This window comes from Rhinatrema bivittatum, chromosome 9 (assembly GCF_901001135.1).
Source record: "Rhinatrema bivittatum chromosome 9, aRhiBiv1.1, whole genome shotgun sequence".
NCBI classification, from domain to species: Eukaryota; Metazoa; Chordata; class Amphibia; order Gymnophiona; family Rhinatrematidae; genus Rhinatrema; species Rhinatrema bivittatum.
The window spans coordinates 158,960,050-158,975,919 of record NC_042623.1 but is presented as its reverse complement, the minus strand read 5'-3'; the positions used below and the strand labels follow the sequence as shown (position 1 = coordinate 158,975,919).

Genomic DNA, 15,870 nt, shown 5'->3' with positions numbered 1-15,870 from the left:
TGCTGTCCCTAATCTGCCACTGGGGCAAAGAGCTGGGCAGAGACAGAAGAAACCTAGGACCTATTTCAACCCAGAACAAACAAATCCGGGGAGGAAGGCACATTGGCCGCCCCCCCCCCCCCAAGAACAATAAACAGCAACTGATGCGACCCTGCATCCCGCAGGGTGCAGAAGAAACCTAGGAATCAGGAGCAGCCCTTTAGTACTACAAGTCCCAGGTTCCCCGGTGCTGAGGCAGAGGGGGAGGGCCCTGGGTTCCTAGAGAGCCGACAGGGAGGAGAGAGGCAGCTCTAGATTGCTGCATGAAGGGGTTAGGATTTGTCCTCAAACATGGGAAGGAGAACCCTTCTTGAGAGGGGAAGCAGCAGAGTTTTTGGATCCAGAGCCTATGGAGATTGGAGAGGAGTCCCAAGACCACACTGAACACCTCATAATACTTTTATAGGAGGTAGGCCCCAGCTGGGGGATTAGTACATTCATATGTAAAAAGGCAAGAAAACAGGTAGCTGAGGACTGCACACCAAGCTGATTTCGGGGGAGGAAGGGGAGGTTGAAATCTCCAGCAGCATTATATTGCTGAAGGAAGGAAAGGGTGTGCTAAAGAGACTTGTTAACAAATTTTGCTGCTAAGGAGAAGTTTGCTGTATTATTGTGATGGGATGTTAAAAAGAAAAACTGCTGGCAATCTCAGAATGTAGTGAGAAAGCCTTTGTAAGAATTTTTCTTTTTTTTTTGTTTTTACCCATAGAGACTGAAAGGGACAGCACTCACCTGGGTTTGCTGATTATTGCTGCGGCAAATGAGCAGGGAACTGGCTACCGGCAGGTTTGTGTTTTTTTTTTTTTTTTTGACTGAAAGCTGTATCAGTCATTAGAGATTTGCCAATTGGTGCTGCAACATTTATTCAGGGTTTTTTTCCTTTCAGACTGGGGTGAGAGAGTATAGGGCTTGCCCCACCTTCCTGGTTACTCCCTGAACGTTTGCTGTTTTTGTTTCTGCTCAGTGACTGGGGGCTGCAAGTGGAGTATTCAAAAAGCATGGGTAGTGGCTTATCCACTGCATTGTTTTTGGACGGGGTCCTCACCTAGGTTTGTAAAGGATAGGCCAGGAACCAGGCTTAGAGCAGGCATTGACCCTGGTGGAAGTTTGTTTTTTTTCTCCTTGGAGTGAGGGGCTAACGCCACTGTGAGGACAAGATATTAAAGGCTATTTCTTCAGGATATATGTTGCAGGCACCTGAGGCCAAGCCAATACTAGATTGCACTGCTCAAACCCAGGAAACCAGAGAGGGGAGACTACTACACCCACAAAGAACCATCTCTTCTGAAACAGCTGACAAGACAGACACTCTGCCAACCTCAGAAAAGGAGACAGCAGCAAAAATGTCTGTCAAACACTATCTTAAAGAGCCCATTGAGAACATTGACACGGATGCACTGGCATATTGAGCACACAAGTTGGCAGTGTGGCCAGACCTAGCCAAGGTGGCCTAGCACTATCTTTCCTGCCCACAAACCAATGTGCCCAGTAGGGATGTGCATTCCATTGCAACGAAATAGAAAATATCATCTCTATTTCTTATTATGTTGCATTTCGGGGGGCTGCCGAAACGATAAGAAAACCCACAAAATTTCATGTGGTTTTCTTATTGTTTTTTTAGTGGGGGGGGGGGGGGGAAAGAAAGGGCACATTAAAAAAAAAAAAAGCCAAACCCACCCCAACCCTTCAAATTTCATTAATTGCAACCCCACTTGCCCGACTTCCCCCCCCCCCCCAAGACTTACCGAAAGTCCCTGGTGGTCCAGCGGGGTCCCGAGAGCGATCTCCCCCTCTCGGGCCGTCGGCTGCCACTAATCAAAATGACGCTGATGGCCCTTTGCCCTTACCATGTGACAGGGGCTATCGGAGCCATTGGTCTGCCCCTGTCACATGGTAGGAGCGATGGCCGCTGACGGCCCGAGAGGGGAAGATCGATCCCAGGACCCAGCTGGATCACCAGGGACTTTCGGTAAGTCTTGGGGGGGGGGGGGGGGGTCGAGCAAATCTGGGAGGGGTTGCAATTAATTAAATTTGAAGGGTTGGGGTGGGTTTCGGTTTTCGTTTTGGGGCAGCCGAAATAAAATCGGCTCGAACCGTAGGAAAACGAAATTTCCTGCGGCGGGCCAATAATGAAGGCCGAACCAAAAGGATCGGCCGAATCACATCTCTAGTGCCCAGTGAACATGTCTTCTCAATGGCAAGAGATATCATGAGCCCTCATTGTTCAAGGCTGGTACCAGAGTTGATGGAAAAGCTAGTCTTTTTGAAAATCAATTTGCCTTTGCTTGGGTGACTGGAAAGCACCTTGACGACCTTGCTGTCACTCTGCCTAGCTGCCATGTCCCAGATATACCACCTTAGAGATCTTGCTGCTACAACTCTACCTATCTGCCTTTCACTAATATACCATTTTGGTGGTGATGGTGTTAATATGCCCAGCTGCCATGCCTATCATGTACTAGCATGGGAGTTTTAGTGCCTCCATGTTGTTTGCTGTTTGAATCTTAGCCTAGTTTTCCCACCCTCCCATCCTATCTCTTTTATGGTTCTCCATTTTGTTCTACTCCTCTACTGTTCCATCCTAGTTCTCCCACCCTGTTTATATGTTATTTATTTATACTTGGGTGTTTTGTCCCCAGAAAACCAATTTGAAAAAAGAAAAAAATGTAATTTTTCCCTCCCACTTCACCACATTTATGGTTTTCTCTCTAGCTGTAGAGGCCTACACTCTACACCTAGGTGGTTTTGCCATTGCTCAGCCTTGCTGCCATGCCCCTTCCAAACCAAATTGGGGGTCTTGCTACCATTCTGCCTAGCTGCTAAGCTCCAGATGTACCATTTTGGCGGTCTTACTCTACACTGCATTGCTCAGCCATCTAGTTGCCTAAACATGGAGTCTTTTCCAGCAATCCTTTTTTGAGCCTCCAGAGGAAACCATCTGAATACCTGAAGGCATGGCCATATTCTGGACTAACAATTGGTCTGAGGCCGTCTCATTTTAAATCGTTCTATGGTCTCATTAGCAGGGCACCAGCCCTTGAAATATTTGATACTGCAGACAGAAAATATACATATACAGACTAAGAAAAACCCTCAGTCAGAAAGAAGGAATACAGGCACAACAGAAAATATGCATAGGAAAGACCTTTTACATGTTGTGAATGTGGGAAAAGTTCAGTAGGTAGAAAGAACTGCAATACCAGAAAATCAACAAAGGGAAGAGACTGTGTTCAAATGCAGAATAAGGGAGAAGCTTTTTTCTAATTAAGCTAACCTCCACAAATACTAGAAAAAAGCATTGATGGAGACCATTGTCATGTTCTAAGAGTAACAAAAATTTCAATCAGAAAGCAAATTTCACAAGCTAAACTTTTCCAAGAGCATCAAGATGCTAACATGTATCCGGATATTCCTGGGATAATTCTTAAAGGGCCATGATGGTCCTAAAGACTCTTACAACATGTGAAAGACCTCCCAAAGGGATTCCCACCTACCCTAGCCACATCTAGAGGCAGCCCTCAAATGATTAAAGTATGAAAAATAAACATAGAAATCATGTGGTGATGCCCTGTCCCCCTACCCCCTTTCAAAAAAAGGCCACCTCATCTCCAAATACTGCCCCCCCCCCCCCCGTAGAAGTCATTCAGCCCCCAAAGTACCCTAGCCTACCCCCTTCCCCCAGCATAACTGGTTGTCTAGTAGAGCCTGGAGCACCACCTAGGCCTTAGACCAGTTTCTTACTCAGACCAAAAAGGCACCAGCAGGCCATTAGAGGGGCTTGCTAGTGGTAGAGGCATAGATAGCACAAAAGCCAGCCGAGGGGGCGTAGGGTAAGGGGGAAGTTGGGTCTAAAGCTTTCTGAATAACTTACAATGTCATTCATCAAGCCGCATTAGGGCAACATCGCGTGATAAACAGGGTCTAACACCATAGATGCTTGGTGTTTATCGCAACGTGCATTAGTATTTAAATATGATGAGTATACATAATCCGAAAAATATTCAGATAAAAGACTCCTACCACACTTCATGGTATATTATCATATACTAATGCTGGATTTAATGTGGGAAATAACAGCTCTTTGATTTGCGGTAGGGGTGCAAAAACGTTTTTATTGTGCTATAGCGGCCATTACTGTGGGATAGCAGTAATTAGTGCATGCGATAAAATGAGGCCTTCTCTTAGACATACCTTCATAGCCCTGATGAACCATTAAAAAACACATTTTCTTACCTGCCCTTTCTTCCTAAAACTACAATATTATTTATTTATTTATTTATTTGAAAGCTTTTATATACCGATGGTCGTTGGGAACATCTCATTGGTTAACAAGTAACAAAACTTAGCAACAGGCTTTACAATGAACATAGAACTGGTGGATATAATAATGGGAGGAAGGGAGTGTGAAATAGGATGTGAAATAGGGTGTGAAAAAGGGTGTGAAATATTAGGTGGAAGTGTACCAGTAGTGGGATACTGGCTGCTTCAGGCTGTTCAACTACAACAACCACTACAAAAGGGAAGGGAAGTTCTAACATCTCCTAGGGAAGCACTCATACTGGAGCCAGAGCTACAAGCCCTGCCAGTGGAGTGAAATGGCCCCCATCAGGGTTTGCCATGCAGGAGAGCATGCAGGCGGTACAGGGAGTGCATCTTTCATCCCCACACAACATTGCTGGGGAAGCCTGAGGGATATGTAGTTAAGAGGTATCACCTGAGCTCTCATACTATCATGGAGTTATATCGAGAACTCGGAGGGGACCTGGATCCTGTCACTGAAAAGTCTCTCTATACTAGGCCTCACCAAACTATTGTGAGCCTTGCATTTTATGGCATCTGCCTCATTCCAAACAGCAGTTGGGGTCATCAGGAGACTGTCACAAACATCTTTTTCCCACTCTCTAGGCTAATTAATTACAGCTATACGTGGCTGCATTAATCATTGCATCAGATTCCCTCATGAAAGGCAGGACTTGTTGAACTTGAAGAGAGGTTTTTATGCCATTACAAACTTTTCAAATGTTCTGGGAGCTATCGACTGCACTCACATAGCCCTCATCCCCTCCCATCCACGGCGCAGGGAGGAGATCTACTGCAACAGAAAGCTCTTTCATGCCATTATGGTCTGTGACTCTTGACTGCTCATCCTTGGTGTGGTCACTAGGTATCTATGCGCAAGATTCCTTTATACTTTGGCAAACTGGCCTGATTGAACAATTTGAGGACAGTCTCTACGATGATAGTTAGCTAACAGCCAAGCGCACTGTATAACCCACAGTTGGATGCGGGTTGTTTAGGTGCTACCTATAAGGGGATTAGCATCTCCGCAATGCACATCCAACGCAGAGTGAAACTAAAAGCACTCATCACATGCAAATCCAAGTAAATGAGGCTATTAGATATTCACGCTGAGGTAGATTTTAAAAACATACGCGCGCGCGTACTTTTGTTCACACACCAAGCGCGAACAAAAGTACGCTGGATTTTATAAGATACGTGCGTAGCCGCGCATATCTTATAAAATCCGGGGTTGGCGCGCGCAAGGGGGTGCACATTTGTGCAACTTGCGCGCGCCGAGCCCTGCGCACGCTGCCCGTTCCCTCCCAGGCTGCTCCGAAATTGGAGCGGCCTCAGAGGGAACTTTTTTTCTACCCCCCACACCTTCCCTTCCACTACCTAACCCACCCCCCCGGCTCTATCTAGACCCCCCCCTACCTTTATCGGAGAAGTTACTACTGCCTCCGGGCAGTAGTAACTTACGCGCGCCGGCGCGGCAGGCCCCGACACAGGCCGCTGTGTCGGGGCACTCGGCCACGCCCCTGGACCGCCCACATGCCCCCTGGCCATGCCCCGATCCCTAACCGCGACCCCTGGCCACGCCCCCGAATGCAGTTTTTGCAAGCCCCGGGACTTACGTGCGTCTCGGGGCTTGCACGCCGCCGAGCCTATACAAAATAGGCTCGGCGCACGCAGGGGGGGTTTGGGGTAGGTTTTCGGGGGGTAAGTGCGTATCTTACGCGCGAACCCCTTTGAAAATCTACCCCTCTGAATGGAAAAAAAAAATGTGCTTCTAATACGCACATTTTTTTGCTCAGAAATTAATGCCTGCCCAGAGCAGGCGTTAATTGCTGAGCACTCCTAAAAGTAGTACAGTAAAGCAGAAAAAAACTGCTTTTCTGTACAGCCTCCTACTTAATATTGTTGCAATATTAAGTAGAAGGAACACATTTTTCAAAAAATAATTAAAAAAAAAAAAGTAATAAAAAAAAAAGCACCGGCAGTCGGGTGCAGGAAACGGATTCTCAGCTGACAACTCTCCGTTTCCTGAACCCCTGGCTGTGCGCCGGACAGCCGATGCTTGTGGGCTCCCGTTATCAAGGAGGCACTAGGGACATGCAAAAGACCCTAGCGCCTCCTTGATAAAGCGATCCCTAATTTAAATAATGCATGGCACCACTAGGAGGGGCGCCTGGGGGTGCGTTAGCAAAGCAGGCACTGCCTGTTTAGCGCCTGCTTTCAGGGCACATTATTGCATCTGCCTCTATGTGTTTACAACAAACTGACAAGAGGGGCTGTCAGGGATGTGACTGTCTCTGTAACATGACAAGTGGCTTGCACATTTAAGGCAACAAGCCATAGTGCTAGGCAGCGGCAGATTCCCGATGAAGACCGACCCGGGGATTCGCCGCCCAGGCCGGCCCAGGAGATACCACGTGGTCCGCCGAGTACGGCTCTGTCACGGCTGCGCTCGGCAGATGATGTGACTAGCGCGACCGGCCCACCGGGGGATGCCCGATACCCCGATAGGCCAATCCACCCCTGGTGCTAGGGCACAGGTTTCTCTGTGGAGACCTGCTAATGTTGCATGCCGATACAATGCAGTTCCCACAAAGCACTATGTGTGAATGAGAACTACAGACTTTCAACTTCTTAACTTTAAGCAAATGATGTTCAAATCAGGCCCGGTGTGACCAGGTGTGCATACCATGCATTTGTATAGTGCGGCACACCCGGGGAGGCAGTGGGCTGGCGGCAGCAGAGCCTAACCAGCCGGCAGCTGAAGAAGGAGAGAACACTGGTGACGGAAGGAGAGGCCCTACTTCCAGGTATGGGCATGAGTGTGCACACAGCTTCTGCTCTCCCCCCCTGCCCCCAAGCTGGAAGATCGGTGGGCTATACAGCCCAAAGATAGCAGGAGACCTGCGGTGCCACGGCTCGATGATAGCAGGAGACTGTGTGTGTATGAGTGAGAGTCTTTGTGTGTGAATGTGTAAGAGCCTATGTGTGTGTCTATGTGTGAGTTTCTATGTCTGTCTGTATGAAAACTTCTGTGTTTTTGTTTGTTTGTGCCTGTGAGAGCCTATGTGTCACACATCGGCTCTCAGAAGACACGCACACACACACACACACACATACACACACATAATGTATTTGTGATGGTGAGGGAGAGGCAGCCTGTGTATGTTAGAGAGAGGGAGTGTGTGAGAGAATGAATGTGTTTTTGCACATGTGTGTGAGTGAGAAGATAAAATTTGTGCGGCCCTACCTCCCCCAATCCATGACAATCTCAGGGTGACTGGAAATCAGATCCCAAGTATAGAGAGCAGATTTTTAAATCCTTATTAGTTTTAATTATTGGATGATGATTCTGCTCTTTTGAAATATTTTTTTTTGGGGTGGGAATAGAACATTTTTTAATTGGATTTTTTATTCATCAGATTAAAAAAAAAATCTGTGTTTAAGAAATTTTTAATATTCAATTCATTAACTGGTTTGAAATATTATTTTTATGAATATGACTTTACTATTATGATTAATGTTTTATATTTCTTGACTTTAATGTTTTATGAAGAATGGTTTCTATTTTTTCCATTTTTGTTCTGCATATAGAGAGTGGCTTATTGTAGAGATGTGATTCGGCTGAACCTTTTGGTTCGGCCTTTATCGGCTTGCCATGGGAAATTTCGTTTTCCCGCGGTTCAGGCCGATTTATCGGCTGCCCTGAAATGAAAACCGAAACCAACCCCAACCCTTCAAATTTAAATAATTACAACCCCCCCTCCCAACCCCCCCCCCCCAAAGACTTACTGAAAGTCCCTGGTGGTCCAGTGGGGGTCCCAGGAGCAATTTTCCTCTCTCGGGCCGTCAACTACCAGTAATCAGAATGGCGCCGATGGCCTTACCATGTGACAGGGGCTATCGGTGCCATTGGCTGGCCTCTGTCACATGGTAGGAGCAATGGACGGCCGGCACTATCTTAAAAAATGGTGCCGTCTGTCCATTGCTCCTACCATGTGGCAGAGGCCGACCAATGGCACCGATTGCCCTTACCATGTGACAGGGGCTAAGGGCCATTGGCACCATTTTGATTAGTGGGAGCCGATGGCCCGAGAGGGGGAGATCGCTCCCAGGACCCCGCTGGACCACCAGGGACTTTCAGTAAGTCTTGGGGGGGGGGGGGCGGTTGGACAAGCCTTGGGGGGTTGGGAGGGTGGGGATTGCAATTAAATTTGAAGGGTTGGGTTGGGTTTGGGTTTTTTTTTTTGTTTGTTTGTTTTATTAATGTGCCCTTTCTCCCCCTCCCCTAAAAACGATAACCCACAAAAGTTTGTGTGGTTTTCTTATTGTTTCGTCGCGCCCCCCCTCCCCACCGAAACACAACAAAATAGGAAATATTGTCTCTCTTCCTATTTTGTTGCAAACGAATGCACATCCCTAGCTTATTGTGGGTTCCAGTTAAGATCATCTCAGCACGTTTCTGTTTATACTTTCTGATCTCTTTATTCTGTATTTGCTCAGGGTCTGCTGTGTTCTGCATATGTGACTGAGGTGAGGTATTTTGCTGGCATGTAATTTCTGTGTAGATATCTATAGCAGCCTAGTTTCCTAATGAGATTTTATTGGTGTTCTAGGGCCTAGTGTAATATGTGCAGTGTTGCCTTTTCTTAGATAAGGTTGTTAGGGTTGTTTGGTATGGGAGGTTTACTATATTGTAATGGTAATTCTGTTTGTTCATGGCTTTCTGAGGGCCAAGCTCACACCCAATACACGTTACAAAACGTCTAATTCCATAGAAGATTCAAGTGTGTCTCTGTAAAGGGTGTGGGAGTGTGTGTATGGATGGGATGTGTGTGCAAGACTGAGGGTTTGCCTAGGGTACCTAATACTCTTTCCTATCCATGGGTTCGCCTATATTTAGGTCCTTGCAGAATGTTAGGAGGTCAATATCAAAGCCATTTCGATGGATAACCCACAAGTTATCCATCTAAATGGCAAGTTTCTGAATATTGCACCACTTATCCATCTAGATTTTAGCTGGATAAGTCAATGTCTGTTTACAATCTGGCTGAATAAAAAAAAAAAAAGGTGTTCTGGGGCATTTTTGAGGAGGAGTTAAGTTATCTGGGTAACTTAGCCGAATATTAGTTTTATCTGGCTAAGGCCTAGATTCATTTGCCTTTAGTGGTAAAAATAGGTGAAATATGGGCATGTTAGCATCCCATGATAAAAAGATGGGCAAGGTTAGGGTAATTAATGACATACCGCACCATGTATTTATCACATCGCATGACCCACTACCACATCGCGCAGCCTCACATGTCATCTTATGTGATTCACATTATTTTATGTCTGTAGTATTATTTTCTTTGTTTATATATAACGGCTTCCTGCAGCTGCCTCTTTGAGGGTGTGTTAAGCACACCCTCAAAGTGGCAGCTCGGAGGGTTTAAGGGGGGGCTGGATGGGTTAGGATTCAGGTGGCGGGGATGAGTATGAGGCCCAGAGGAAAGGTTGTTTAGAGAAACCAAGGGGGGGGGGGGGGGGGGAATGAGGAGGCTATTGACCTAATAGGCCATAGACTATTAAAGTACCTTTGGGGATTTAGGGAGGAGAAGGAGATTGGGTATGAGGCCCAATATGTCACCAACGTGGGGGATAAGGCTGGCAGGCTTTCTCAGCTGTTTTGTTTTTTTTTCCTTTGGTCACCACTTAACCAACTATATCATTTGAATATAGCCAATTAAGATAAAGGTATCAGGGAAAACGTTCCCAGATAACTTTATCCCTGCTTTAAGACATATCTAGGCTTAGCTTAATAACTCACTGGGCTAACTCTAAATATTGGAGTCAGCTGGGTAAATTTGTCAGCTAAGTCAACTCTGCCTGGAATACCTTGAACCACCTGTAAGTTATTCGAATACATTTTATCCAGATAATGACTTACGATATAAAATGTATTTGAATATTTGGCCAAAATTTTCAAACCTCAGGATTTATCCGAATAACTCAAAATTTATCCAGATAAACCTCTATAAATACTGACCTCTATGTTACTATGTAAAATGCTAGATAATGAAAAGCAGGGCTTTCAGCTAATCTCATTCTAAATGGTTTTACTTTAAACAATTTTTCAAAAAATAAAAGGGTGGAAATTGTTGGGTTTTTAATGTTATGTCTTTAAAACTGTGGCCTCACTAGAATACTTCCACATTTGGATTCATGGCATATTTTGACTTTCATAAATAAAATTTTAACCGAACCCCTGCTTAGAATGTGTGTCTTCAGTCACGGCTTGTGTCCATAAATCATCTTCTTGCAGATGCAGCAACATCTGTGTAAAATTCCATCTGCAAATTTCCCATGTATTGGCATGAATAGATGTGACAGCCAGCTTGAGGGCTGGTCTTCAGCTCTTCACATGTGCTATTTTCTCTCTCTCTCTCATTCCACAGGCCCTTGTTATCTGCAGTTTGAATAATTTGATCCTGAGCTCTTTTTTTGCCTCGTACATCACTGGCTATGTGGTGTGTCTTGCTGAGCTGCACACCATTTGTTATTGTGGAAACTGGGGGAAGGCTTGTCACCAGGTGAAGAGGCACATCTGCTGAGAGAATAAACAAACTGATACTGAATTCTGCTGTATAAAGAGGGGAAGGTGGGGGGAAGGGGGAATAAAGGGACTAGGAAATGGAGAAAATAAAGAAAAGCAGCTAGGGACAGCTTTCCAATCCAGTCTGCTTTCTGCTCATCTTAAAAACAAACTCAGGCTGTATACATATGTACTAAATCATAATGGTGAAATTACATAACTGGATATCCCATTAGCATGCCGAATACTTATGCTCACCATCATAAGAATATCTAATGGAAGCTAGCAATTCCTGAAAGGAAAAATAAAACATTTCTGGTTTTGATCCCAGTTGGTAGAAATATGGGAGAGTGCAGGGCCTTACAGAGGTGAAAACTGGCCACTGAAGGGCCAGTATTTCTACTTTTCTATAGTGGATAAGTGCAAGGTGATGCATATAGGGAAAAATAACCCACGCAATAGTTACACAATGTTAGGTTCCATATTAGAAAGCGATCTAGGCGTCATAGTGGATAACACATTGAAATCGTCGATTCAGTGTGCTGCGGCAGTCAAAAAAGCAAACAGAATGTTGGGAATTATTAGAAAGGGAATGGTGAATAAAACAGAAAATGTCATAATGCCCCTGTATCGCTCCATGGTGAGACCGCACCTTGAATAATACTGTGTACAATTCTGGTCGCCGCATCTCAAAAAAGATATAATTACAATGGAGAAGGTACAGAGAAGGGCTACCACAATGATAAGGGGAATGGAACAGCTCCCCTATGAGGAAAGACTAAAGAGGTTAGGACTTTTTAGCTTGGAGAAGAGACAGCTGAGGGGGGATATGAGAGGTCTAGAACCGGTAGATGTGAATCGGTTATTTACTCTTTCAGATAATAGACTAGGGGGCACTCCATGAAGTTAGCATGTGGCACATTTAAAACTAATCAGAGAAAGTTCTTTTTCACTCAACGCACAGTTACACTCTGGAATTTGTTGCCAGAGGATGTGGTTAGTGCAGTTAGTATAGCTGTGTTTAAAAAAGGATTGGATAAGTTCTTGGAGGAGAAGTCCATTACCTGCTATTGAGTTGACTTAGAAAATAACCACTGCAATTACTAGCAATGGTAACATGGAATAGATTTCGTTTTTGGGACCTTGCCAAGTTCATATGGCCTGGATTGGCCACTGTTGGAAACAGGATACTGGGCTTGATGGACCCTTGGTCTGACCCAGTATGGCATGTTCTTATTTTCTTACTACATATACATAGTGTCTTACAGCCCTCTGTAGAGCTTAGTCTAGTTAAGAAACATTGACAAAGCAAATAACAGGTTTCAGGTATTTATTTTTTTTACAGTGAAAAACAAGAATGCTAAGAATCTGAAAGAGCCAGTGTTTAAGATTTAAAAGACACCATAAATGTGAAGTTTTAACCAAGGTTTGAATAGACCAGAGAGCCTGATGCACCAACTCAGAAAGATTATTCTAGGCATATACAGTTCAATATGGTAGAAAGCACAAACTGAGGGTTGGTTAGGCCTTGTAGGCACAATCCTCTCAGGCCTTTACCTAAATGAATTATCTTAAAAATGGATCATAACATCTATTCTCTAGTTCAAAATGTGTCCTATATTAAGAGGATCTGTAATAAACAATAGCAATGAAGGGATTTTCTAGGGATGTGCATTTGTTTAAAAAAAAAATGGGCATACTGAAATAAATGGGGTCCCATTTGTTTGTTTTGGAGGTCCCTGAAACAAATGGAGGGGATCTCCTAAATGAAACAAATCCTATTTATTTCATTTGTTTTATCACCCATTCATTTATATGGGCCATTAAAGTCTATGGCCCACAGAAATCAAAGAGAGAGCAACAGGTATACAGTTAGGAATTGCCTCAGTATAGCAGCCAGCCAGATCAGTGAGTCATATGTGATCTTATTGCCTTGTCAGATTTGGGTAGGACATGTTGTCAAGGAGAAACAGAAACAACATATCACAGTGAAGCATTTTCCTAATCTAACCTATTGCTGCCTTCCAGGCCTTGTTTCCTACAAGTGTTTGAACTCGATTGCTTTGCCTGTTCGTCCAGGCCTTATGAACCTAGGTGGGATTGACCTCTATACTCAATTGCTTTGCCTGTCCGTCCAGGCCTGGTGCTCCTACAAATGTTTGACCTCAATTGCTTTGTCTGTTCGTCCAGGCCTTATGTCACTAGGTGGGATTGACCTCTGTCCTCGACTACTGTGCTTGTCCATCCAGGCTTTATGTTCCTACCTTGATTGCTTTGCCTGTCAGTCCATGCCTTATGTCCCTAGATGGGATTGGCCTCTGTCCTCGACTGCTGTGCCTGTCCATTAAGGCCTTATGTTCCTACAAGTGTTTGACCTTGATTGCTTTGCCTGTTCATCCATGCCTTATGTCCCTAGATGGGATTGGCCTCTGTCCTCGACTGCTGTGCCTGTCCATTAAGGCCTTATGTTCCTACAAGTGTTTGACCTTGATTGCTTTGCCTGTTCATCCAGGCCTTATGTCCCTAGGTGGGATTGACCTCGACTGCTGTGCCTGTCCGTCCAGGCCTTGTGTTCCTACAAGTGTTTGACCTCGATTGCTTTGCCTGTTCGTCTAGGCCATATGTACCTAGGTGGGATTAACCTCCATACTCGATTGCTCTGCCTGTCCGTCCAGGCCTTATGTCCCCAGGTGGCATTGACCTCTGTCCTCGACTACTGTGCTTGTCCGTCCAGGCCTTATGTCCCTAGGTTGGATTGACCTCTCTCCTCGACTGCTGTGCCTGTCCTTCCAGGCCTGGTGCTCCTACAAGTGTTTGATCTCGATTGCTTTGTCTGTTCGTCCAGGCCTTATGTCAGTAAGTGGGATTGATGTCTGTCCTTGTCTGCTTTGCCTGTCCATCCAGGCCTTATGTCCCTAGGTGGGATTGACCTTTGTCCTCGTCTAATGTGCTTGTCCGTCCAGGCCTTAAGTTCCTACCTCGATTGCTCTGCCTGTCCGTCCAGGCCTTATGTCCCTAGGTGGGATTGACCTCTGTCCTCGAGTGCTTTGCCTGTCAGTCCAGGCCTTACGTCCCTAGGTGGGATTGACCTCTGTCCTCGACTGCTGTGCCTGTCTGTCCAGACCTGGTGCTCCTACAAGTGTTTGACCTCGATTGCTTTGTCTGTTCATCCAGGCCTTATGTCCATAGGTGGGATTGACCTCTGTCCTCGACTGCTGTGCCTGTCCGTCCAGGCCTTGTATTCCTACAAGTGTTTGACCTCGATTGCTCTGCCTGTCCGTCCAGGCCTTATGTCTCTAGGTGGGATTGACCTCTGTCCTCGACTGCTCTGCCTGTCCGTCCAGGCCTTATGTCCCTAGGTGGGATTGACCTCTGTCCTTGACTGCTCTGTCTGTTCATCCAGGCCTTATGTCCCAAGGTGGGATTGACCTCTTTCTTCGACTACTGTGCCTGCCCGTCCAGGCCTTGTGTTCCTACAAGTGTTTGACCTCATTTGCTTTGCCTGTTCATCCAGGCCCTGTGTCCCTAGGTGGGACTGACCTCTGTCCTCAACTGCTGTGCCTGTCCGTCCGGGCCTTGTGTCCCTAGGTGGAATTGACCTCTGTCCTCGACTGCTGTGCCTGTCCGTCCGGGCCTTGTGTTTCCAGAAGTGTTCGACCTCATTTGCTTTGCCTGTTCATCCAGGCCTTATGTCCCTAGGTGGGATTGACCTCTGTCCTTGACTGCTGTGCCTGTTCGTCAAGGCCTTATGTCCCTAGGTGAGATTGGCCTCTGTCCTCGACTGCTGGGCCCATACATCCAGGCCTTGTGTTCCTACAAGTGTTTGACCTCGATTGCTCTGCCTGTCCGTCCAGGCCTTATGTCCCTAGGTGGAATTGACCTCTGTCCTCGACTGCTGTGCCTGTCCGTCTGGGCCTTGTGTTTCCAGAAGTGTTTGACCTCGATTGCTCTGCCTGTCCGTCCAGGCCTTATGTCCCTAGGTGGAATTGACCTCTGTCCTCGACTGCTGTGCCTGTCTGTCCGGGCCTTATGTTACTACAAGTGTTTGACCTCGATAGCTTTGCCTGTTCGTGCAGGCCTTATGTCCCTAGGTGAGATTGACCTCTGACCTCAACTGTTTTGCCTGTCAGTCCAGGTCTTATGTCCCTAGGTGGGATTGACCTCTGTCCTCGACTGCTGGGTCTGTTCATTGAGGCCTTATGTTACTACAAGTGTTTGACCTCGATAGCTTTGCCTGTTCGTCCACGCCTTATGTACCTAGGTGGGATTGACCTCTATTCTCAACTGCTTTGCCTGTCGGTCCAGGCCTTATGTTCCTATAAGTGTTTGACATTGATTGCTTTGCCTGTTCATCTAGGCCTTATGTCCCTAGGTGGGATTGACCTATGTCCTCGACTACTGTGCTTGTCTGTCCAGGCCTTATATTTCTACCTCGATTGCTCTGCCTTTCCGTCCAGGCCTTATGTCCCTAGGTGGGATTGACCTCTGTCCTCGAGTGCTTTGCCTGTAAGTCCAGGCCTTAAGTTACAAGTTGGGATTGACCACTGTCCTCGACTGCTGTGCCTGTCCGATCGGGCCTTGTGTTCCTACAAGTGTTTGAACTTGATTGCTTTGCCTGTTCGTCCAGGCCTTATGTCCCTAGCTGGGATTGACCTCTGTCCTTGACTGCTGTGCCTGTCCGTCTGGGCCTTGTGTTCCTACAAGTGTTTGACCTCGATTGCTCTACTTGTCCATCAAGGCCTTATGTCCCTAGCTGGGATTGACCTCTGTCCTCGACTGCTTTGCCTCTCAATTCAGGCCTTATGTCCCTAGGTGGAATTGACCTCTGTCCTCGACTACTGTGCCTATCCATCCAGGCCTTGTGTTCCTACAAGTGTTTGAACTCTATTGCTTTGCCTGTCCGTCCAGGACTTGTGTTTCTACAAGTTTTTGACTTAGATTGTAAGCCCTCTGGGGATAGG

The 15,870-nt window shown here is 46.1% G+C and overlaps 1 long non-coding RNA gene across 2 annotated transcripts in view; it reads left to right on the top strand.

The window, feature by feature from the left end:
* Positions 1-245: 245 nt before the first annotated feature.
* The window catches only part of LOC115099497, a 133,798-nt gene continuing 118,173 nt past the window's right edge, over positions 246-15,870 (top strand). For both annotated transcript variants that reach the window (XR_003858807.1, XR_003858808.1), the window contains exons 1-2: positions 246-448; positions 749-825. This is a non-coding gene — a long non-coding RNA (uncharacterized LOC115099497). The remainder of the gene's footprint in view (positions 449-748; positions 826-15,870) is intronic.